Source organism: Anomalospiza imberbis, chromosome 6 (genome assembly GCF_031753505.1).
Source record: "Anomalospiza imberbis isolate Cuckoo-Finch-1a 21T00152 chromosome 6, ASM3175350v1, whole genome shotgun sequence".
Lineage (NCBI taxonomy): Eukaryota > Metazoa > Chordata > Aves > Passeriformes > Viduidae > Anomalospiza > Anomalospiza imberbis.
The window spans coordinates 49,413,723-49,438,919 of NC_089686.1; the positions used below are offsets into that span (position 1 = coordinate 49,413,723).

At 41.9% G+C, this 25,197-nt stretch overlaps 2 long non-coding RNA genes across 2 annotated transcripts; one reads left to right on the forward strand and one right to left on the reverse strand.

Annotated features, from left to right (window-relative positions):
- Positions 1-14,104: 14,104 nt before the first annotated feature.
- LOC137476078 (uncharacterized) lies at positions 14,105-22,149 on the forward strand. The gene is made up of 2 exons (XR_011000236.1): positions 14,105-20,087; positions 21,514-22,149. It is a non-coding gene; the product is annotated as an uncharacterized lncRNA (long non-coding RNA).
- On the reverse strand, positions 21,393-24,990 carry LOC137476077 (uncharacterized). The gene is made up of 2 exons (XR_011000235.1): positions 24,921-24,990; positions 21,393-21,815 (listed from the first exon to the last, which is right to left on the reverse strand). It is a non-coding gene; the product is annotated as an uncharacterized lncRNA (long non-coding RNA).
- Positions 24,991-25,197: the final 207 nt, after the last annotated feature.

Below are 25,197 nucleotides of genomic sequence, written 5' to 3' on the forward strand. Positions count from 1 at the left end.
ATGAGGATCTCAGAAAGAACAAAGACTCTGCATCTGTGCACTGTGGATATATTCCCTGTTCATCAGGTGTGTGTTATCTGTTATCTAACCTCTTTCTCTCTCCTGCCACGGGCACTTTTGGCATCACTGTTTGCCACCACACAGCCAAGGGGACCCAGAAGATCTCTCAGTGGCAGTGTAGGGTGCAGTTTACCCCTTGAGCAACGTTGGTGTAGCATCCTGCTGCTGCTGGAATTGCAATCCAGTCTGGAGCTGCAGGTGCAGCTCGGTGTGCAGACAGCAGATGTGACACAAGGATGGAGGTGGAGCAGGAAGGGGAGGCAGAAGAGAATCCCAGCAGTGCGTGTGTTTGTTAAATGCTCTTTGCTGCCATGCTGACTGCGGCTTCAGCTCTGCCTGGCAGCTGCCTCAGGGCAGCACAGAAGTGAGTGGGTGTGTGGGTCACGCAGCTCACACCGTGCCGAGGGAGGCTTGGCACTTCAGCAGCTTTCCCTCCATGCCTGGCTGATGCCACCAACCCAACAAATCTGGGAAACTGTGTGTGAGATGGGTTGGTGTGGCCCCGGTAGCAGGAGGCTGCTGCCACCAATGCCTTTTCTGGGAGACTCTTCCCCTTCCTGCTATGTGACCCACATAGGTCTGGATAAAAAGGGGGACAGCCAAGAGAAAGAAAGAGGCTTTGGCACAGAGGCATTGCCCAATGTGGATACAGGCCACAGCCCAGGCAGCCTAGTGAGGGGCAAGTCAAACAGAAAATTAGGATAATTAGTTTTATATGTGGCAGTGTTGTATTTCCTCTCAGAGGGACCCCAAACTTCTTAGTAGAGTAGTTTTTTTCCCTTTTAATTATTGTTCAAATATTTCTTCCCTCAGTCTTGAGTTACTCTGAGTGCTTTTCGTAGGTTAATCTAGTTTTTTCCCCTTTTAATTATTGTTCAAATATTTCTTCCCTCAGTCTTGAGTTACTCTGAGTGCTTTTTGTAGGTTAATCTGCCTCTTTACCCTTGAGGGTAATTGAACAGTCACTGGGTTTGCCTTTTTTTTTTCTCTTTATCTTTCAAATGTCTGTAAGCCATTGTCTTTTTAAAAAAAATTAATTAAACCCCCCCTATAGTTCTTTTACAGTTCAAATTTGCTACAAAAGTAAGATTCAAATTGCACCATTCTCCATGGAGAATGATGAGTGTGTTATGTAGGGGTGCAGTTCCTGTTCCTGATGTAATAACTCCCGTAACAAAGACATCTTTCTTCAGGGTACCTTCCTTCAATTACCCTTTTATTTTTCTTTCTTTACTAATGTTAATAATTCAGTATGTGGAAGCCAAGTCTTAAAGGGAAATCAATGCTTTGTGTCCCAACATTTTGAATTTCAGTTCCTTTGGTAAATGCAGTCCCCGGTGTGTTGGGGCTCAGTAAGCCTGGAGCATTAAACCAAATCGTGCTGCCTCAAGCCAGGAGAGGACAGTTCTGTGAATCAGGGCCTCGGAGCAGTTTGTCTTCACCTTTTAGAATCATTTATGCAATCCCCTGGGAAAGCCTTTTAGTACTGCACTGTATTTTATAGTACCTGCTTTTCCTGTTAAGTAAGGAATACTTAGGGAAGGCAAGGGGAGCACTGGGTTTTGCACAACAGTAATTACTTCAGGCTTCAATACCAGGGACCTTTTGACCTAATGCCACTCAGGATGATTCTGTCATGTTTAATCTCTCATGCCCCATCGTCCCTGTGAGCCTGCAGAAGTGTCCTGTTCTTACATATAAACATCGCCTTAAAGGTAAAATTCATGTGCTGTTTCACTTCAAATTATGCACTGAAGCCTTCAGGAATTGCTGTCAAGCTTTGAGGAGAAGCTATGCTTTTACTGGGAGGCTGTGATGGCTGGTGGTTGTTAAAGTCTGAGAAAGGCTGAGATTATGGATTGTTTCTGTTCTTGCTCCTGCCCTGCAGATTTGCCTGGAGCTGGTTGCTAATTGCTGAGCCTTTGGAATCAGTTTAACATTTTGGCTACATGTTTTTGTTTCTTCAGGGCTGGCTCTGCCCAAATAGCACCACTTTGTAATTTAGTTTTCGGACTGAATGCTCCATGCAGCTGTGGGTAGCCAGTGGCTTCCTTTCTGGTTGTTAAAATCGGGCAGTTTTGTTAGCCACTGTTTTTCATTTCTTCATAAATTCCAGGTGTAGAAGTACAGGCACAAACAAGCAGAGTGTTAATTAAGAGTCTTTTGGCCTTATTACTTAGTTTGTCCTTGGATTGGCCCACTCTTAATTACTACCCGGTTACTATTGCTATTATTCTTGTTTAATGAGATAATCCAAATAATCTCATTTCAGTTTCACAGATCATTAGATCCAACACACTTATTAATAAGGCATTTGTGAGCTCTTTATGTCCACTCAGCTGTTTTCAGTCCTTCTCTTATCCTCTGTGATGGAGGGAAGGGATGTGCTGAACATTTTGCAGTTGGATATGTTTCCTCAAAGCATTAGCACTTGCCACTATACGTTGTTTGAACAGCTGCTTCTTTTTGTTAACTGCAGTAATAAAAACGTTGTACATCTTGGACAGAGGTGTTGACTGTGCCAGTGAGGAGTGGCTCTGGCAAAGAGGGAGCTGCTGCCTTCTCTCTCCTGCCAGGAAGGGTCACCTTTGCCAGCCAGGCATGAACGTGCAGCAGGTCCTCTGCTCGGCTGGCAGCAGAGTGACAGTGAGCAGGGGCGTTCCATGCCAGCTTCCCAGTGACAGCCAAAGGTGAGGAAGCACTAGGGGGACCGTCTAGTTCATTGCTCCCCGATCTTTTCAGCAGCACGCTGAAGCCAATTACGTGTTCTTCGGGTGTCCCCAGGGCAGAGCGCCAGCCACAGAGGCGCGTCCCATGCCTCACTGGCCGTCTGTAAGCGCCTCTCTGGTGAGATGTGCCTCTGGAGCAGGGCATGCGGGTCAGGTGTGCCTGCTGGGCTGGCAGGGCTGTAGGTGTGCCCTTGGCTGAAGCACTGGCAGTGTCCTGTTACCCCGTGCATCTCCCGCTGACACCGATAGACGGATGCGCTCTAACGCTGTCGCTCAAATGGAGCCTTCGACTGGGGCTCCTAGAGGGCTGCTTGGATATCTGTTTGCTTGCCGGGATCGTGGTATTTAAAACTGAAAATTCTCTAAAGAATTGAAATGAACAGGTGTGTGCGGCTGTGCTTTTGTGCCAACAATGGAGAACCCCCAGTTTCTGCATGTGCACACGTGAATAAAATGCAGAGTTACGCAGGCTACACCGTTTTGGGTAGAGTGAACCTCTGGGTCTGGAGGATGTGAGCTCTCCTGGTCATGTCAGTGGGCTTCTCAGGGCTTCAGAACCAGGCACACATCGCTGACTCAGAACAGTGATCCAACAGTGAAACAGCAAAAGGGAAAGGGTTGAAATAATCAACTTTGTTTCATTGTTGGACAAGCTGGCACAGGCTGTCTGAGCAGCTGAAGTTCCACCTATTGTGTGAGACTCTTCTCCCTGCTGTGTCACCCACGTGTGCCTGTGACAGAGATGGAAGGAGAGCTGCTAGAAAGGACTGGGGGCTGGAGGCCCCATCTGTGTGTGGCACACAGGCCCATGGGTCTGTTAAGCCTGGAACTTGCTGTAAAGGCAAGATCTAAAGCCACTGCTCTGAGCAGCTGATGATTTCTCAGTGCCCAGTGAAGCTGTTCTTTGCAGGAGGGAGAATTCCATCTGCTCCACTCATGTCACTGTGGGCCTGTCTTCACCCCTGCACCGCTGGGAAGTCCAGCCAGGCCACTGATCTAGCCTGCACTCACATGCAAAAGTCTTTAGCCTGATTCAAGTGTTATCTCTTTGTTAGGAAATGTGCCTTGAGGCCACAGGGGGGATAACCCGGGCTGTGGATTTCTCATGTGATACCAGCCCTGCTTAAGCGGGATTTAGCAGCCTCAAGCCCCTCTTCCTACCCCTCTGCCCTTCTCTGGGAGTCAGCAAGGCGGCTGCTGCAGCAGGGTGCGGAGCTGGACTGAGAGTCAGTAGTTTGAGTAGGAAAAAAAACAACTCATAAAGCAAGTAGAGGGGTTATTTGGTTGATTTTTAAAAAAGAAATCCAAAGTCTTTTCTCTGATCTGTTTTCCCATGTTGCTGCACAAACAGCTCTGTCTGGAAGTGGAGCAAAGGCAGGAGCAGCTCTCTGCCTCACAAGCGACAGGGTTTGCATAAGGTTTGTTTTTGTGTCTGACGGCAGGGCCAGCAACAACGCTGAGCTAATGCCATCTGCAGTGCTGTCACCAGGGCCGTGCCAAGGCAGCTGGCTGCGGGGCTGTCACCCAGCGCTGCTGCCCGCCACAACAGCGCCCTGTGCCAGCGCTGCTGAGCGCTGCGGGCCAGCCGCTGTGCTCGCTGCAGTCTGAGCACAGCTTCTGCCTCTCCCTACGTGCCCTTGGAGAGCAGGGAATGAGCTTAAGGATGGCTAATCCAGGCTAACTCTACAGTGAAAACAAGTCCCTTACCTCAAATATCACCGAAGTCTCTCCTGCCTTCCCAAACCTCCGGCTTCCCCGTCCTTCAGCAGCAGCTGATATTCTCCTGGCACAGACTAGAGCAGGGAAAATTAATTGTGCTGTAATGACAACTCCCCTCTCAGAACCTGGCCTTCTGCTCGGTGTAAATGAAGGGCAATCTTGTGGCCTATCAACAGACTCTTTCCTTTGGGGAAACAGCCTCACACTTCTCAGATTTCCCTTTACACTACTGACTGTTGGCATCTTTTCCTACCTCAAGATCTGCTACATTGCTGCAAAGGGTTTTTTTTTCTCTTTAATTAATTTCTTTCAGCTCTGTCAGGATAGAGGGTAATTAAATGCTTCAGTATCTTGTCATAAAAATGCCACTTTTCAGAGGAATTGTCTTAATGAGCCTGTTTTTCAGTATAGCAGAGGCTCATCTATTAGTCCAGTGTATATTTTTAGAGCATGGCATTAGCCAGAAAAGCCCATTAGATCGTTATACAAGTGGCTGAATCAGCAGACTGTATCTGCTGCTATTCTGTCAAAGCAATAACGTTAACATTATCAAAGTGATTAAAAGCCATTCATTCATTTCGCATCTGGGTTGACAAGTTCATTCCTGCAGAGGCATACAGTGTGGAGCTGGGAGAAAGGAAAACTAAAAGCTCATCATCTCCCTCAACCTGAAGATCTACCAGTGTGTGACAGATGCAATCAAAACATGACAATTGAGTGGAACACCGGACGCCTGTGTTCTGTCACACAGTGGGTTGTCACTGACAAAGCAAAATCAGCCTTATCCTGGGACTCTTTTTAAGGATTTGCATCTTCCTGCGGCAAATAAAGCTGTGTGTGCTGGAACAGGGCAGGGTTTCCACCACAGAAACCCTTGTCCTTCAGCTCTGGGTCATCCTCCTGGATGCAGGAGGAGCACTGCTGCTGCTGGCCTTTCCTTTGGGCTTGTTGCAGGTGTGTTAGGCCAGTGGCTTCCCTGGATTTCCCCCTCAGGAGTCGTGAGGGCTGGGTACTCCAGCTGCAGTCCTTGGCAGGGCTGTTTGTCCAGTGTTTATACAGAGAGCAGAAGCAATGGGAGGGATGAACAAGTGTTGGCATCACTGTCATGACCTTTCTGGAAAAGCGGAGTAGACAGAAGGCTTTGATACCTCGGGACTGCCTGGGGAAGCCGCTCAATTAACTTGCTTGCAAAATGTGCAGCATATCCAAATCCTTCCCATGGACAGGGCGTGATCCAATGGTAAAGGGCATGGGAGCTGCGAGAGCAGTCCCTGAGGCTGAATTGAGCTGTTGGCCAGAGTGAGAGATTTGCATGTAGAGGCCTCTGGTTTCTGCTAACAAATATAAAGCAGCTTTGAGTTCTGCAGGTCAAATGGTGCATCAACGAAGGAAAAGGCAGAGGAGAAGAAGGGCAAGCTGTCACTTGGTAGAAATTCAGCACCTGCTTCCATCAGTGATCCCACCTATTCGGCTCTGATCAGTACCTGAATGTGTTGCATTGCATTAAAAAACAAACCAATGAGTTATCACACTGGGGTACATACATGTAGCTGATTTTTTTCCCCATGTTGTGGATTGTCTAAATTCTGCTTGTGTCAGTGTGACCCTTTATGAGGAATTCATTGTAATGCCATGAGCCTGTTGTGGCAAAGTGTCACTAACACTGTGAGTCTGTTTTAAATGAGTGTCTTGTGATAGCAGCTGTATCACTGTGAGTGTCAGACTTGTGTGCTCTGTGTGCTGTTGCATGCCTCTCCAGGGGGTATTTGCCTTTTTCATGGTTGATGTCCATGCTACACACAAATTAGTCTTTCCTACCATTGTGAAGAAAACTAACTTTTTTTTTTTCATTTTTAATCTGCAAATAATAAAAAAAGTAGCAAATCTGATGGTTGATGCTTAGCCAGGGGAGAATTGCACCAGTAGGGCATCAGTGATACTCTCAGAGCCATGAAGATGAAAAAAATCCATTAAAACTCTGGATGATTTAGGCACTTTAGTTATCTAATTGAACTGCAGTTTTGGTTTCCCTTTCCCATTTCTAGGCAACCTTGTAGTCACTTGGTCTCCTGCTCATTGAATTTGTGCCTTCATTGCACTCTTCAAATCAAGAAAATGAATGCATTTAGCAGTTTTTCTTGCATAGCCTGCTAATATGAATCATGCCTGGAAAACAGTTATTTTTTTATAAATAGTGAATTCAAATTGTCAGGTAACTGTGAGAGTAGATAGAAACAATGGTGTTTCATTTTGAGGAGTGGATTTGAATTTCTGAAAGAATTTAAAACTGCACAGAATGGTTGTTAGGTTCAGTCTGATAAAGGTACCTCAGTAGAAAAGTTCAGAAAAGAGAATTGCAAAAGCAGTGCAAAGTCCTGGCAGTGACAGAGACATGAGGATGAACACCTGAATATTTCATATCCAGTAAGACAAACTGAATGATCTGCTGTTGCTTTTTGTCTGTTTTATCTGTCGAAATGGGCATCCATTTTTATGGGTGGCTGCTTTGTAAATACCCATATCCCACTGGATTGTATTGGCTGAGTTGTGTGTAGAGCACTCCCTTTAAGCGTCTGCCACAAGAGAGCAGTGTTGGTGTAATAAGCTGGCAGAGTGTGCCTCGATACTGCACGCTGAAATACTGCAAGAGAAATTCAAATGCAGCACAACAAATCTTCTGGGAGCTCAGCAGGATTAAGGGATAAAAATAATGAATGGGGCCTAATTTCTGGTATTGAGATCTGAGTTTCTTAAAGGCATCATTGATATGACTGTGGGCTCTGGAAAATTTCAAGGAGTTGAGAATTTCATCATACTGCTGATAATCTAAATATGTTTTTCCTTTTTTTTTTTCACCTCCATTGAAAACAGTGATGTTTAGTTGGTTTCTCTGAGAGAGTAATCTGGTCATGTGTGTATATTTGGGTAGGGTGGCCTACAGGAAAGATGGAGAGGGATTATTTACAAGGGCATCTAGTGACAGGACAGGGAAGAATGGCTTCAAACTGAAAGAGAGTAGGTTTAGATTAGATTTTAAGAAAAATTTGTTTACTGTGAGGGTGGTAAGGCACTGACACAGGTTGCCCAGAGAAGCTGTGGATGGCCCATCCCTGGCAGTGTTCAAGGCCGGGCTGGATGGAGCTCTGAGCAATCTGGGATAGTGGGAGGTATCCCTGCCCATGGCAGGGGCTTGGAATGGGATAATCTTTAAGGTCCCTTCCAATCCAGGTCATTCCATGATTTTCAGAGCTGACACCAAGCTTTGTGGAGCCACAGACTGGGAATTCTCGGTGGATATTGAATGCTGGGTAAGGCTTGTTAGCACCCAGCTTCATTTTCAAGCACATAACCCAGTCTGCTGAGCTCTATGCTTTTGGAGAAGCACAAAACTACTGCTCTGTTGCAGATGCCAAAATCCCAGTTATAAGAAACAATTAATAGATTCACTGCACCTATACTTTCCGGTTGGAGACCAGAACTGCAGCAGTACTTGAAACAGATGACTGCCAATTTCTCCTCAAAAGAAGAAAAAAAAAAAACTTTTTTGTTGAGAAGTTGCTATGGATTAGTCTGGAGATAATTAACCTTAATTTGTGCACAGCTTGTTGATGAAAATCTGTCTCAATATTACAAATTATAGCTGCTTTCAGTCTTGATCAAATTACTGAATTTCACTGAAATGTATTAAAAACATTTTTCTGTCAATAAAAGCCAATACTAAATTTTTTAAAGCATGTGCCTGATAGCTCCTGACTTGAAAGCCTGGACTCTGATCTTAAAACTGCCACTTTACTGTGTAGCTGTCAATGATCTGTTTCCATGTGATGGAGAACTTGCTATCTAAAAATGACATGGCAAGTATGTGTCAAATCGAGATCCTACAGAAGCCAGGCTCAGGCTTAAGAAAGCAGGATGGATTACTCTGAAGACAAGATGTGTTTAAAGGAGAAAAGGATGTAAATGGGGAGAAGTTGCTAGGGGGTTTAAAAAAAAAAGAGGTGAAAAATGATCTAGTCATGGGGCAACATTTTAAGCTTGAAATAAGTGGAAGAGTGATAGTAGACTGCACTCTCTCTCGGTGCAATAAAATGCTGAACTTAGCAGAAATGGATCAGCAGATAATTTGTTCCATTTGGAGGAGACCAACAAAAGCAGTTGAGTGAGAGGAGAGCATGGCTGTACTACATCAGAATATAGTGGTCTAGACAGGTCGCTGGCCTTTCTCCAAGTATCTGCCACTGGATGCTTAGGAAGGGGTAGCAGAAATGCATGTGACAAGTTTATGATTACTCTTCTCCTGCTTTACCCATCATTTTTTAAAAGGCAAATAGGGAGAAGGGGTCACAGTGTGCAGTACCTTGTAGGTGAGAATGGAATCTGGGATAAAGTCTATCTGAACTGATTAGCCAAATTAGTGCACTTGCTAAAGTAGCCAAAACTGAGCTTCATTTTGACTGAAAATAGTTCTCTTATCTAAATATGTCGTGTACCCACTATGCCTTCCACTTCCGAAATGCTATCGCAGCTGCAGTGTCCTGCATCCTAAATTTAGAACCATTCATGCCACTGAATTTTCCAGTACAGTAGATGGATGCAGCAGCTTTTTTAGAAACTGAAAAATAGAAAAGGTTAAGAATAACATAATGCAGAGCCACCATACTGAAATATCTGTGCTTCATCTTTGGTAGCCATAAGTATCTTCAGTGCTTTAAGTAATGATGATACCAAGTGCGTGGGGATTTTAGTGTCTGAATTATCAGACATGGTTCTGTTTTTTTTCTAGAATGCTGACGAGTGTCCTTGACACCCCTTTTGTGAAACAGTGTATTTGACTACAATCTGTGAGTCACACAGGGCATGAACTGTACTGGCTGCTTACTGCTCTAAGTCAAATTTGAATGTGAAATATATCTCTAATATGCAGCGAGTTAGACAAAGGACTGCCAGAGCTTTATAGATCTATAGCTTTTCATGAGCCCTCACAAATCGAGGTTGTTTGGGATTTGTTTGGTTTTTGTTGTTGTTTTTTTTTCCACAGGTACATGCAGAAACAAGGTCACAAAATCTTTTTTTTTTTTCTCCTGCTCATATACAGTTGTCAGCACAACAGCCCACATTATATCTCATGGCCAGTGTATTCTCATACTTTAGGACTTTCCAGAATACCTTTCACTAAATCCAGATCTGAATTAAAAGTGTATGCTATTTAATAGTTTCTGTTATTAAATGGTTTGAAACTTTTTCTTTATGTTCTGTCTAATAAAAATTTCTTTGACAGATACAAAACCCCACTCTCTTGACAGAGCAGGTGAGCAAGCTTTTATATTTAGATTAAGCCTTTATATTTAGATTAGTTGTAAGGCTGCTCATCAGCTGGCAAACTGAGCAGAGTTCTTGAAACAGCCTGAATCGCTGTTAGATCTAGTGAAATGCATATGAAATGTTGCGTTTGTTTGTTTGCTTGTGTTTTGCCAGTTCTTGCCAGATTACCACCTTAAAAATTTGGCAGCATTACGCTTGAGTGTAAATTATGACTTCAAAAAAGAAAGTTGCTTTTTTGTGTCTGGTCAAAGATGCAGAAATCTTGGAGGACCAGTAGATTAACAGTAAATCTCCTGATTTTCGATAATCTTTACAACATTTTCCCTTTTGGAAACTATAAATTCTAGACACTGAGAATAAAGTTCTTAAGCTGGATTCCTAAAATGACTTAGAACATAAAAATCCAATGAATGGTAAAGGAGGAGGGGAGAAAAAAGGTGTTTTCTGACAGTGTGAACATCAAAATGCAGCTCCTCATGGTGGCCAGGCCAAAGCAGTCTTTAGACTCAACTTTGTGAGCAGTGCTCAAAGTGGATTTCATGCTCACACATCCTCCTTTGTGTTGGTGAAAAGAGAGGCTCCTGCCCAATGTGGGGCGGCGGGACTCGGATGCCATTCCCAAAGTGGGCTGGCTGCGAGTCTGCTGCTCTCCCTGCACTGCCTGCTCTCTGAGAGGGACAATTTTGTTGTCATCTGCAATTTCAGTGCTTTTCAGAGAGCTGCAATTCCCTCGAAGGGAAGTTGTTGCCATAAATGTAATCCTTACGGGGAGCAGCAGTAAGAGCTTGCAGGTGGGTTGCTGTTTCAATCACCTAGGATTGTGTGGGGCTCTTGCAACAGCTGGTTTGTTTGTAGGCTTTTTTAAAAAATCAGACATATATATATACATATATATATGTATATTTTAAATATTTCTTCCAATTCTTCATTAAAGAAGGGAGAGCTAGGGTGAGCATCTTCCTTAGGAAGTAATGAATTTTGCATCTTAAGGCAAGGTGTTCTTTTCAGAGCTGGACTTCATGACAATTTGCTTTCTGAGGGACCAGATGAGTTTGATGCCTATCTGAACTCTGTCATTATCTTCTAAATCTCCAGGTGTAACCTCTGACCCTTTTCTGAGGCATCTCTTTGCTGACAAACCTGAAATCCCAGTTGTCAGCTACCTCACCCAGCTTGTTTTCAATTCTAATTCCTTAGCTTTCGGGTGAGCCAGTAAAACCTGGGTGCCTTTGGCTGTTTTCGGTTGAGGAAGGCACACTGCCATTTTCCAGCAAGTTGGCATTCCCAGCAGGTTCTGTTTTGTAATCACCCAGGCTGGCACTCTGGAAAACAGATTTGACCATTTCTTTCTTAACAAATAACTCCATTTCTCACCACAATTACCTCAAACAGTTCTGTGGCAGTTTCACAGCTATGGCAATCATTAGGAATGTTCATTATTGCCTTCTTTATCGTGCTTGCCTTTAGTCACACATTAAATACATGTTGCTCTCTGAAACTCTGCAGCACTCTTTGTGCATTGTGTGACCCCATACCTGGACCTTTAATCAGGCTGTGGGAGTGCTTCTGTATCACACTTCCTGAGGTGAAAAACAGGGCTCTGTAAGAGAAAGTGACTCAGGATCAAAGATTAATAATCACCCTTTCATTGTTGCTTTTGCCATTTTTCCATTTCAGAATAAAAGGCATAAAATTTGAGGGGCTGGAAAGCAGAATTTTAGGCAGCGTGATTTATTTCACACTATGTTTTTAGATTCTTTAAGTATTTTTGTCAAAAAGCTAAAGGTTAGAATAAGAACTAAGAATAAGAAGAAGAACTGCAGGATGTCTGCTCACAACTGGCTCAGAGGCTGTTTACAGCAGAATGTTCCTGCTCCTAAAGGCAGATCCAGAGCTGAACTTTTTGCAAAGGTTTGAGGGGGGATTTGGTTCAGATTATTATTTGCTGTTACAGCAGCTACAGGCCCCTGCTGAAATCAGAGCTTCCTTTTGCTAAGTAGCTCATATCAATTAAGAGGCAGATTCACAACATGAAGAAAAAGGACAGAACAAGAGTGCAAGAAAGGAAACATTATTTTCCTTTGTATATTTATAAGATGACAACTGAGTCTGAAACTTTATGAAATATTTGGGAACTGAACTCAGATGTTCCAGGCCAGTGTTCAATCATAAGATATCCTTCCTCTGGTTTGTTGCATGGCTGGGATGAGAGTAGTGTGAAATAAATTCTGGAGCTACTCTGCTTGTGTTTGGCAGCCCTTCCATGATCTTCTGTCTGTATGTGCTTCCCTTTGCCCTTGCTTCCTATTCCCATACATTGAAATCTCACTCCTGCAAAATTTCAGTCCTTCAGTAACAAAGATGTTCCAAAAAAGGTGAAGTAAAGGTCTCTGCCTGGCCTTTCACCCTGCCAGAGTGTTTGCAAGTAAAATGCAAACCTGAGGGGTTTTATTAAACTTTGCTTTCTACTGTGTTTGAATAGTTCTTAGAAATATAGTAATTTTGGCTGCTACCTTTGTAGAATACAATTCTGAATTGGATATTGGTAGCTTTCATGCTTTATTATGTATTTAATACTTTTCTCCATACCCCCCTCACCCCTTTTTCTTGTAGAAGCCTTGAGTCATGGGATTAGGCCAGGCTGCCAGATTTTGTCTGAAAATGAAATGCTTACAGTTCTCCTGAGAGTGATTAGGGTCTCAGGAGTGGGAACCTAAAGCTGGAAAACACCAAGAATCAGAAAACAAACTCCTAAAAATCAAAGTATTTCTAAGCTGCTACTGTTAGTTTTAGGGACTGACCCAGGTCTGAAGATGCAGGTTGGTAATCCTGTGCTGTATATCTCATCTCAAAACAATGCCCAAAAGGCAGGGATGTGTGCTGGGCTGTGACTCCTTTATTTCATAGCACCAGAGGCTTGAAGCAGGCATTGGGCTTTGCTGGCAAATGCCTCCAACACGGACTTCTCCGTGCTGAACCTGCCCTGGCTGCTTGTCCTTTGTGCAGCAGCTCCAGGCAGGGTGGGAGAAGGAGCAGGGGAGGTGCACGGAGCAGCCTGGGTGTGGTGTCTTTACTTCCCTACGCACAGCTAATAAAGCCATATTGCAAATTGTGTCAGCCACAGGGGGGAGAACTTTGGCTAGACCAGCCCCTGGTGTTTTGTATAAAAATGAGTGTGTTTAGGGAGCAAATGCAGGCTGCGCCTCATGCCAAAGCAGTGGAATTATCTTTTTCCTAGATATCGTTTTCCTGGATATCTTTTTAGTTGAGTAATAAAGGCAACCTCAGGTGAATGGTTTCTGTGTCCATTCATCTAACATACACATTTTAAGATTTACTCTTGTGGGAAGTTTTACCTGCCTTAATAATGTCCCTTTTATTGTTGTCTTCTGTCATTTGTCATTGAGAATTGAGAGCAGTGTGCCAGGATAATGGGAATTTGGGCTTGGATTGTATGGTAGATATCAGTGGGAATTATGAGCATGCATCAGAGGGAAAACTTCAAAATGCTGGAAACAAAAGGTATTCTTGATCTCCAGTGCACAAAAATTGCATTGTGTTTAATTTAGGCAGTCATCTCACACTGTCTTCACATCCTCATGGTATCAGTGAGGGACAAGCTTTTCTTTCAGATTTCCCAGCCTAAATCCACAGTAGCTGTGCTGGAAGTGTGTGAAACTTGACCTAGAATCTCTGCTAGTGTTGCATCTCCATTAGCACAGTATGTGCTGTATATGACAGGAGCCATAGGGTAACAACCTTGCTACAGGAGAGCTTTGCTTAGAAAGGTTTTAGAAGGTATTAGAAGTCTTATCTCCTGCTGCTGTTTTTCCCAGAGACTAGTATAATGGATTGTTGAGGAATACCATGAATGCATTTCAAAGAGGTCAGCAGGTAAACTAACTTAATTTCAATAAATTAGCTTAGATAAGCAAGAACAGCAGGCAGTATTCTTTGCTAACCTTGGAGCTAATTAGTATGGAAACTATGTATTCATTGTAACCCTGAATGAATTATCACCATCACCATAAGGAAAAAGTAAAATCTTAGAAAGACATTTTGGGGTAGCCAGAGGTAGGCATAATGATAGACATGGCTGCCCATTTCAGGTGTCCCTGTAGATTTATATATACACCCCAAAACCAGGCTTTGTGTTACATGTCCCCTTGAGTTGGTGACAGTCTCTTCAGTCTGAGAACATGACGAGTACATCTTCTCCCCAGGAGCCCTCAGCAAGCCCTGCTCCTTTTGCCATGGGTTTCAAGGAGGTGCAAGTGCTGGTAGGGCACTCAGCACTGCATGGGTTTCCACTTCAGCAGAGGGGGAGCTGGGGATTTTGCAGCATTAGGACAGCTATGCCAGGGCAGTGTCCTCCCAAACCCAGGTGCCAGGACTCTTGACCTCTGAGGGAAGCAGACAAATCAGAAGTATGCAAGGAGATTTGATGATGTGTTCATGTTCTGCTGAGAAGAGGGGTGAACTCCAGGCTCCTACAGTCATGGTAGAGATCCACATGTGAAACAGGTACCATGGCAACTTGTGAAACAGGTACCATTGCTGTTATCTTGTCAGCCTGTCTCACCAAGAGGGAGGGTGTTTTTCTGGTGGCTACATGAGCCCTGTTTTGCCAGTGGAGCTGCATATCCACTAGAAGTGTTTTGCTGTGGCAGTTTCCTGGAAGAGTGAAGTGCTTCTGTTGCACAGAAATCCTTGAACCTTCTGGCTCACAGCATGCAGTACTTTATTTTTCCAGGAACTTCTTTATGAGTGTATCTGCACTGCAGCTATCAATCAGCTGCTTGGCTCTGATCTTACCTCTCCCTTCCTCACTCAGAGGGGTATGTGGAGTCTAAAATTTGCTTCACAAAGGCCAAATCAGTGCTGGCTGTGGCAAGGACTTTGCAGACTGAAAACATTATTGAGATTTTCACTGTGCCCTGCTCCTGCATAGCTGCTCAGAGCCCATGGTAAAGAGCTGTTGGCCAGTGCTGGTCCGTGTAGTGAGACTGGACCATGAGCTATAGCTCCATGGAATACTGCTACTTTATTCTCTCTCAGTAAGGCCCGCTGGTGCGATCAAACCACATTCCTTAGTCATCGGATTTGCATGCCAAACTTTTTCACATTAAGGCTGTTTTCCGTTGGCTCATTAGAAGCTGCACTTCAGAACCTACTCATTTTAGGAAAAGAGGATATAAAAATTAAAGCTAGTAGCAAATCAGACTTTCTGGGCTCTTCTCTATAAGGGTCAGTGTGTTCCTTTGAAAACAGACATTGTGAACTTTGGGCATAGGAAACTGGGAAAGATGCCAGTACAGGATAGAATGAAGATTAATGCAGGCAACTCCAAGGCAAGTTTCCATATTTCCTTTCCAGGATGTCAATATGCTAAGATTATTTATGAATTTATATAGGATATTGTTCTAAAGGCTGCCAATAAAGACTCCCTCTTAACCTAAACTGTAGCAGTTCTCATGTTTCAATGTGAGGCTTCTCCTGCACAGAGCTGCTACTGTGTTGAGCAGTGTTCCTGTGAAGAGAATACATTTCTGAAGGGATTACGCTGAAATCACCCAACTTGTTTCCCTTTAGGCTTAAGTGAGATTTAAATTTTGGCTTGTGGATGTGAAAAACAAACACATTGATTTGCTGAATTGCTTCCTGTTCCCAGGAAGCACTTTCAAATGAAGATAAAATTCTTTTAATGTTCTTTTGCTCACACACCTCAGTGCATAGGGGTGAGCTCCTGTGAACTGAGACAAAGCTGCCAAATTAGGATAAATATTAGCACCTCACACGTACCATGGCCCAGTTTTCTACGGATGCTCCAGTTTTTCCATTGTAGCCAATTATGTTTGAAACTAGCGGTTTGTCCCAGTTTCACTAAAATAATACCTGACGTTTATGAAGTGCCTATTATCACGAGTTTCCCCAGCATTTTACAAATGACAAAAATATCCCTTAATACCTGTGCAAGCCGGTGGGAGATGGAGATGGCAATTGGAAATGAATATACAAAGACAGCAATAGCGATAAGTAAAGACAAAGTGCGGCACTTTGAATTGTTGGAATTAATGAATAAGTTTGAATGTACTTGCATTTTACTCTGCCTGAGATCAAATATTGAGTCAAAATCTAGAAAAGCAAAAAATGTAAAGATTCATTCTTTTTTCTGTCAGAAATACCTTTGATTTCAGGAGAAAAAAAGCCCGGTGAGCATTGCCAGGATTCCCTGTGGATTTCTATTACATCTCCAAGTAAAAACACATTGTTCTAATGTCTTTTGACTATGGGATTTCTTCACTTTTGGTTGATTTTATCAGCTTAATAAGAAAGCTACTGTTCTGTCTTTATTTGGCAGACTGTGTCTGCCAAATGAAAGTTCCTCACAAATTAATTAAAGATTATTTCCTGCTTTGCCAGGCATTCCTCAGTAATAATGCCATTTTTTTCAGAATTCATGCATGACCTTCTCAGTGAAGCTCTGTTGTGCACAAAAAACACCAAGAACTTGTCATAAGTGTATCTCAGACTCAGTGCTATTCAACACTACACAGTTCCATTTCTTATTTTCTTTATTCATTGGTGAGACAGGGTAATGCTTAATCCTATCAACAACCTCATATTTGTGATGTGCTGGCATCTTTTCTAGGTATTGTGCTCTGTCAATTATTACAGAGGCTATTAGAGAGATGTGTATAGGATATTTCAAACTGTTGAGCAGGCAAATGTTTACTCCAAGTGGCTTTTGATTCCTAAGAAAATCCCAAGGGGATTTGAATTGGTCTTTTGCTCTTTGTCTTGCATGTTAATTCTCTGTTGTGTTTTTTTTTTGGCAGGGGTATACTAAACACTTATGCCAATAATATTCTTGAAAAATGCCACCAAATGTAAATCAGACTGTTTTGCAAAGCAATTTTAGTAAAGCCCAAACAAACTTCACAAATAATCCACAGTGTACCCATTCTTTTACAGCTAAATTTCTCTCCTACGCACAGAGGAATAGTGTTACCCCTCTTCAGAGATACTAGCAATTGTAGGTGGCCTTAATTCAGCTATAAAAGTTGCACGTAATTCTTTTCAGCCTGAGATTTGAAATCTCATTCAGTGGAAATGATAAGGCAGGTTGCAAAAGGCCGTCAAGCAGGTAGGTTCCCTTTCCAGGAGAAACAGCAGAGATATTGCTTGTTTCAAAGCAAGAAACTCCTCCCTACTTCACAGAATTTCCCAAATCTGCAAGCAGATTTTTAGGATGTGGAAGACTGTTACTTCTTAGAATGAATCCATTATTCTCTTCCCTTTTCCACCTGCAGGCCTGTGAAATACGTTGCTGTGCAATTCTTTGCTGGAGATCTGTGAGCCCCCCCTTCCTAGAAGGGCTGGTTGATGTTACACCCTGTGCAGAATGAGCCATGTATTGATGGCTCCTTGGCTCAGAGGCTCTGTGTTGTTCTGCATCTACCCCTGGGTCCTGAGACCCACCAAAACCTGGCTGGACAGTTTTTGTTTGAAGAGTTGAAGGTGGAAAGCAGTGAAGCCAGACAGAAAGGTTCCCTGGGCAGGAAGGACAAGGCATTGGCCTTATGCATACTCAGAAGGCTGCTTTTGCTCTGAATGTTGACTCACCCTTTGGACAAGTGACTTTCCATCTCTTTTCTTGCTTTTTGTCTCTCCTGTCTTTTTATACTCTTCCAAATAGGAGTGATGTCCCAGCACATGTTTTCACGGCACATTGTCAGTAGCATCTTGGGTGCAGTTAAGGCCTCTATGGTCACTGTAGCCTGCTCAGTTTGCCTACTGCTAGGAATTGTGGATGCATTGCCATCCCTGAAAATATTATTTCCCTTCTCCCTCTTTTTCAAAGATTGCTGGGTGTCTGGGAAACAGAGAGGGGATGGAGAAAGCCTGTTTTTTAAAATCTTTTTTCCTTTTTCCTTTCTTGCTTTGTAATATATTTTTGTTCTGTGTGGCAAAGGAGCTCTTACATGGCAGTGGCTGCCGTGGCCCTGCTGCCTCATGCTCTTCTCTCGGGCAGCTCCAGCAATCCAGCCACGGAAGCCACACAGGAGCACGTGTGCTGGCTAATGTGTAACTATCTTTGTTCTGCTGTTGTTTTTTCTGAGGCTTGGCTCTTTTCTTTTTTCCAGGACTTCATTTGGTTGTTTCTTTTTTTTTTTTCTTTGAAATGTAGGGCTGGTTGGATCATTGCATCCAGCCTTCTGCTGTCACAGGTGCAACGGCGCTCAGTCTCTTTCCCAAACCTGACAAGTTCCGTCCTAAAACTGGTTACAATGACTCCCACTGGAATGCTGTTATGAAACCTGCACATCTCACACTTGTAAGTATTATTAGTTTGCCTGTGCTGGTGCAGCCCGGATAGCAGAGGGCCATATGGAAGACGCAGCATGTCACACAGGGAAGTTTTTCCACTGGGCATATTTCCCCGTTTCCCTGAAAGCCACCAAGTAAGCCAACAAAATATTCTGTCATTTTGCCAGTGTAGCCACATAAGATATGGATTTCTTTTCACATTCTTATCTGGCAAACTATGTTATCAAAGCTTTGTAGAATAGACTGCAGATAGCAATTGTACATTTTGCAACTGCCTTGTTTTTGGACGATGCTTCAAAGTATGGGTCAAGTCTAGAGGCAGGATTTACTTCAGGTCAGGTTAGGGGAGGAAGGAAGGGGATTGCAGGTGGGAAGAGAGAAATGTTTGAGTGCTTCATGTCACCTGCAAGGACTGGGAAAAGCCAAAACTAGAGGCTTGGGGAAAGAACAGCAACTTGTTTTTTTGCTTGCAGTTAAAGAGGAGATGCTCTTTAGCTCCTCAAATCTTTTCACTGTTGCTGTGCTGCTGGCAAGGGCACTTTGGCCATGTGGGACTAGTAACAAGCTGGAGCTGTGCCCTCAGCTTGCCTCAGCTGCAGATTGCACAGATCCTCCTCTGTCGTGTGCCCTTGGTAAAAACAACACATCTGGGTTTTCAGGCTGGCTGAATAAACTGACATGCCCTCACAGCAGGAGTATAGCCCTTCACCAAGCAAGTTGCTAAATGAATTTAGTTACATTGAGATTTCTTTATGTGAACAAAACCTTAGTAGATACTCAAGCTTAAAATTTTCTAGAAAATATTGCCTGTGACTGTTGGTATGCAACAATTTTCCTTGTTCCTTGAAGAAGCCTTTCAGAACTCATTTCTGAAGGGAACAGGAATCCAGGAAGTTGATCAACAAGTTTTCTGACACTTTAGATCTGCTGCCTCTTTAGATGACAGCTACTTTTACTGAGAGACTTTCCTGAAGGAACTCAAAAGCAGGTGCTAAGAATGACGTTCTTGCTTAGGCAAATGCCAAAACAAGAGAATTTTTAAATTGTAGAACAAATTCAGGACGTGTTAAACTAGCAAAATCCAAAGAATGCTGGAGATCTGTCCCGATCCTTATTGTGTTAGGGAGGAGCTGCATTTCTCCTGCTCCCCCTTACCTGTCTGGAAGCCCTTTCCTCAGTTTTCATGGTGTACCTGCTCTTTGCTCATCAGGCACCTCGGGTGGGACATGATTACAGGTATTTGCACTTCTTGTGCCAATATATTGCATTAATCACCAGGGACTGCTAAGCTTGTGTCTGAGCATGCGGAGGCTGCATCTTTAAAAGCACCCACAAGAATGAACCCTGAACACAGGACCACAGCACGTGTCGGTTCCACAAGATGCTTTCAATCACCGTATTCAATCATAGGTGTTCACATTGCCCAAAATTTAGAGAAATTGAACTGAGCAATCTTTAGAGTGTGCAAAACAGGTGTGAAGTTCCAAAATTCCTCCCCCATTTTCCACAGCACTGACCACTTGTGTTTAATTGGTTAACTGCCTTCAGTTCAATCCATCTGTGAACTCAGGTCAGTAATGTGATTAATTAATATTACTTAGAAGGGTTTGAACTTATATTAATATTACTTAGAAGGGTGTGAACTTATATTAATATTACCTAGAAATTTGCTGTGTGTCATGTGCTAGTGCTTTTAGTGATGTTAGACACTGGTGTATTCTGAACAGATTCAGGACAAACCACTGCCTTTTGTTGAAACAAACAATTGGTCACATTTCTATGTGCTTCTGCCTGTCCATCTAACCACTCTGATGTTCTCTCTAGAGTTTCTGCATGCTTACAAAATGCTTTAAGATATGTGGTTTCAACATACTCTTTGACAGTGGTCAAGATGTTCCCACTCCCCAAGGCATTAAAGTGAAGGAAGTGGTTATTTTTTAATTCTTATCTCATTCATCGGGAGAACTTTACATATGTGATTTGGTGTAAAGTGTAAAATGTCATCAATACTTAAATATGCATTTACAGTGTAATTCAACATTAATTATTCACAAGGAATTGTATATTTGTGCCAGCTGTAAAGCACAATTGCAATTGTGCATTGAATGCAGTGATAATGCAATTGAGAATAGTATTGGCCTGTTACAGTAATTTATCCTGAGTATTTGGAATACTGGAGTATCCTTGTTATCTGAACACATGGCTTTTATTCTGGACTGATGCAAAATTAATTACAATTCCTGATATTGTATGTGCAGCTGTTTTCCCTCAAGAAGAAGAAAATCCCACTAGGACAAAAACTTACAAAGAACACCAAAAGATCAGGGAATTGGCACTTGTGTTTGCAAGAATCTGAGTAATTTCACAAGTAGAACAAGAATCCAAATCTTTAATGGTCTGGTTGCTAAAACCAGTAACTCCAAGAGGAAATCATTAGACATGACCTTCTTGCAAACAGGAATTAATAAAATGTAATCTTAGGCTACAACACATTTTAATTAATGTGATGCCTATTTCTGAGAGATGCTGGTTTCTATAAATATTATCTGCATATACAGTACTGCTGAGGAAATTGGTATAATCTGGGATTTCAGTCATGTTTCTTCAATTTTTTTTTTCTTCAATTTTTTTTTTTTGCTTTTAAATTTTTCCTTCAGTCCCCACACTGACCCCTTATTAGATTGTATTTCAGATTGTATTTCATATTAGATTGTATTGTTCAGCCAAACTAGTTACTATGCCTGGCTAATGAGGAAAACTGACATTAAACTTCCAAGCTGGCTAATTTAATAAAAAGAATGTAACAATAATGTGTGTTCTTCTCTGCCCAGGAGGCTGCCATGTACCACTGACAGCTTGATTTTTTGTTTTATATTGGCATTGATGTATATAAACATAAACTATACCCTCCCCTGTGTCCCAAGATGCAGTAGAGGCTGTGTATGAGGAAAGTAAGAAAGTAGAAATAACCACAATTGACAGGTGTAGAAGAGATGAACTAATGGGCAGAAAGGTGTGAGATATTAAAAGCCAAGGTTTTGCCTTTCCTGACTTCTCATTTATTGTGCACAGTGTGATGTAGAATTAAAGTGTCTGGGCAACAGTTAGTTAATGTGGAAAGAAGGATTACTTCATCTCAGAATCTTTATTTTGCCTGAGCTTTCTCTTTTCCTACTAAAATGTGGTCTTGGATTTAATTTGGAATTACTGGGACTACTCTCTGTACCCTCATTAGTGTTACATGAGATTTTATTAACAGCGATAAAGCAACTATCACAGTGTACAAAGAAGAAAAAAAATATAGTTTAAGAAAATTAACATTTGAAATTTTCTTTTTTTTTTTCCTCTATAGACATTTATCTAGTTTAAAGAGCATAGAGCATCTGTAACAGGTGCAATGGCACTGCAGTGATGGGAAGGAGAATCACATCAAGAAGCACATGGAAGTATGAGGTTATCCTGTTTGCCATGTGTGCTCATGGAATCTGTTGTACCAGAGACTGTCAGAAATCTCTGAGAAATTTCTGAATTTCTGATTCAGAAAGCTTATCTTCCAGGAAGAAACATGGCCACACAAAGAGCTAGAGGTGACTTCAGTTCTTCTCAGTGAGGGTGGTGAGGCACTGGAACAGGGAAGTTGTGGATGTCCAGTCCCTGGAAGTGTTCAAGGTCAGGTTGGATGGGACTTTCAGCTATCTGGTCTAGTGGGAGGTGTCCCTGCTCATGGTGGGAGGCTTGGAATGAGATGGTCTTTAGGGTCCATCCCAACCCAGACCATTCTATTGCTACTTAATCTTGTTTATTCTCCAAGTAGTTCTTTGAGATGTGATGTGAGATTGCCTCATATGGGGAAAATATGGGTGACATGGGGTGAAACAAGAGAAGAGAGAAAGTTCCTCAACTTTTCCTTTGTCCCTGGACATCAGAGTGGATTCAGTGGGAAGGAACCACACTTAGCCTTTCAACTGCACAGGAGTGTGAACAGGGGCCTGGTGAAGTAAAACATCCTTCAAATGCACATGTTGATGAGCTGCAGTGGCTATTCTGAATGAGTAATCTACACTACTTCATTCATTGTAAATGGTCTAATGTTTTGCATTTTGAGAGTGCATTTCAGTCAGAGCTTTACAAATACTCATTAAGCCCTGAAACACTGCTCTGGAATAGATGAATGAATTATATGGAGAAAGTAATCATTAGAAACCTTGTTGTTTTGTTGAATGGTGTACAGTTTTCATGTAACCCAGGACTTAAGTGCAGCAAGTCCTTGACACCTATTTTCACTTTCCTATATGAATATTCATTTGGCTTAAGTTAGCATTTCATCCCCACATCTTATCAGAATTAAAATTCATCCTCTTCTAATGAAAACTGTGCTGTTTCCCTACCACAGACAATGGTTGGCATAAAATAAAATTGTTCTTTGTTCCCAAACTATGCTTAGAATTCAGTGGTTAATCAGATGCTGATAGCAAACACTCCTGGTTTCCTTTACATCCATGTGACAATACAAAAGACAATTGATCTGTGGCCAGTGTAAGATTCACTCTGGACATTCCAGGCACACAGGGCTTTGTTAATACTCCAATTTACAGCTTGACAATACTGTTGCCTTACTTTGAGTTGTGTTCCTTTCCCCTAGTGCAAAAACTGTTCTATTCTTCGAATTCTATCATAGATTTATCTTAAATACATGAACCTATGGATTTTACATTTTGTTAGTGCTACATTTTGTTCCTAAAATCCCTTGAATTGAAAAGAAAGGATGCTCCCAGGGACATGTGGTGGGTTATTTAATGGTTCCTTCTAAAAATCCAGCCTGAATCTGGTCCACTTCTTTAATCTCCAGATGTTTCTCATTGCATTAGTATCAACTTAAATGACACAAGTTTAGTCGGGGTGCTCATAATAGGAAAAAATAACCATAATGGCATAATTTTTGCTACTTTTCCTCAGTGAAGCTGATATTTGAAAGGCTGGAGTTGTAGGTGCACTTGATCCTGCTATCAGGTCTTATTACATCAGAACTTAGATGTTCACAGAGCCAAGGGTAAAACCTGCAATATCCTAACTCATCTTGTAACTGCTTTATGAACTGTCTGCACAATAGCTATTCTTCTTGGTTCACAAGTCATAAAATAATCTTAGAAAAGTAAATATTCTCAAAACAATTAAAACCGAAAATTGCAAAGCTGATTTCCCATGTACCAAAATAACCATGTACCAGAGTTCATATGACAAAATCAATACCACCAGCTCTTTTTTTTCATCACTCCAGACAGATATAATTCTGATAAAATGTGGAATTTTAGCATGATTTTATCTGATTTACCTTAGCAGCAGCAACCCCAAAGGCAGGGTTAAGTGGAATAATGCCCTTCGGTTGAGGTATTCCTTGTGGAATTCACTGAGGGTGGAGAGAATGGCCAGAAGTGCAAATGCTGGCTTGTTATCAGTCTGGAAAAGCCTCAGGCCACTTCTGCCACTACTGCAGCAAAGCTGCCACTCGGCAATTAGCACATTCCCTCCAGATTTGCATATAATAGAAGTAGTTGTGATAGTTCCTCAAAAAAGTCTTTGTTTTCACCAGGCCTTTGCCAAACCTTAGCCAGAAATGTGTCATCAAAGCAGTCATTTATGTATTTAAAAATGAGCGCTGTTTTCAAGCTGTTGCCATGGGACAGCTATGGCAGGAAATGAGCAAAACACGCACATAATTATTGTTGACAGAATACAGTTTCAATTTTATCAACTGTAGCCCCTATGTGATATGCTGCTAAGGCAGCCTTCAACATCTCAGTGAGTGAAATGCTGATTTGAAGAGTATGCGGCGCCCAAAAGAAACGTGCAATTGTTATGCTTGAAAACCAGAACATGTTAAAGATGCCTGCCTCACTGATATGATATGGGAGTAATTATTGCTAAGTCTCCGAGGAGCAATTAGAGTCGTTTTTTATTAAACGTTCATGTCTTGATTGACATTGAAACTGAATGAATCAATATGTAAATCCAGATTACAATGATCTAATAAGATATTGAGAAGGATGATACTTTACAAAACATTCTGTGGCAAAACCCTACAGCACTGAGAGAAAAACCCCATAAATTTAGCATTTTGAAAACTGCCTTGCTGTTGTTCTTGCTTTTGAATTTAATCTGTTTAGCTACTATTTAAATTAGATTTCAGAGGATGCTGTAATTAAGAAGGGGGATATAATTCATCATTTGTAGAGATCACATCCATTATGTATCTAAATAATATGTTATTTATAACAGTGTTGTATAACAACCTTAGCAAGCTTTAACCATTAATCAATAACAATGGAGAGATGTCATTGTGTAAAATTGAATCAGGTATAATAATATTCCAGTTTGACAAGTATCAGGCTATTCCTTGCTGAAATACATAATTCTCTCTCCTGATTTGCTTGGCTGCTTACTTCACTGATTAAAAGGAAATCTATTTCAGGTGGGTTTTATTGAGAAGAGCAATACATTTGCATGTATTTAAAAGATATATGGAATAGTCCTACTCCCTCAAGAAAGGAAGAGTCAAATAAAAAAAATAATTTTTGGAAGGTAATACTGCAGTAAATGAAGATGGTTTTGTTTCTTTTAATCTATATAAAATAATAAAGTTTTTTAATGAATTAACTCTGTATTGTTTATCTATTTTGACATGCACATTCTAACACACAGGAGTTAAAAGGTGTGACACAGGTATAAGTGTGTTGAATTACTGAACAATTTTTTGTTGACCTTGCTGACCTTTTGAGTGGTCAAGTGAGCTGAGGCCCTGAGTCTGTTTTGGTCTTTTCTGTGGAAGTCCTTTTCATTCTAGGGAATGAAAAATATATGACAGAAAAAAAGCATTTTCTTTATTACCTTGACTCAGCCCATTTAGATTCAAGAGTTCTGCTCAAGAACCTGCAGGAGGTTCTTTGTCTTGCACCTTTGTTTTTAAAGTTACCTGTGCTGTTCTGCACTGTCAGAAATGGCTCTCCAGCTCCATGTGACAGCGAGGTGGGTCACAGGT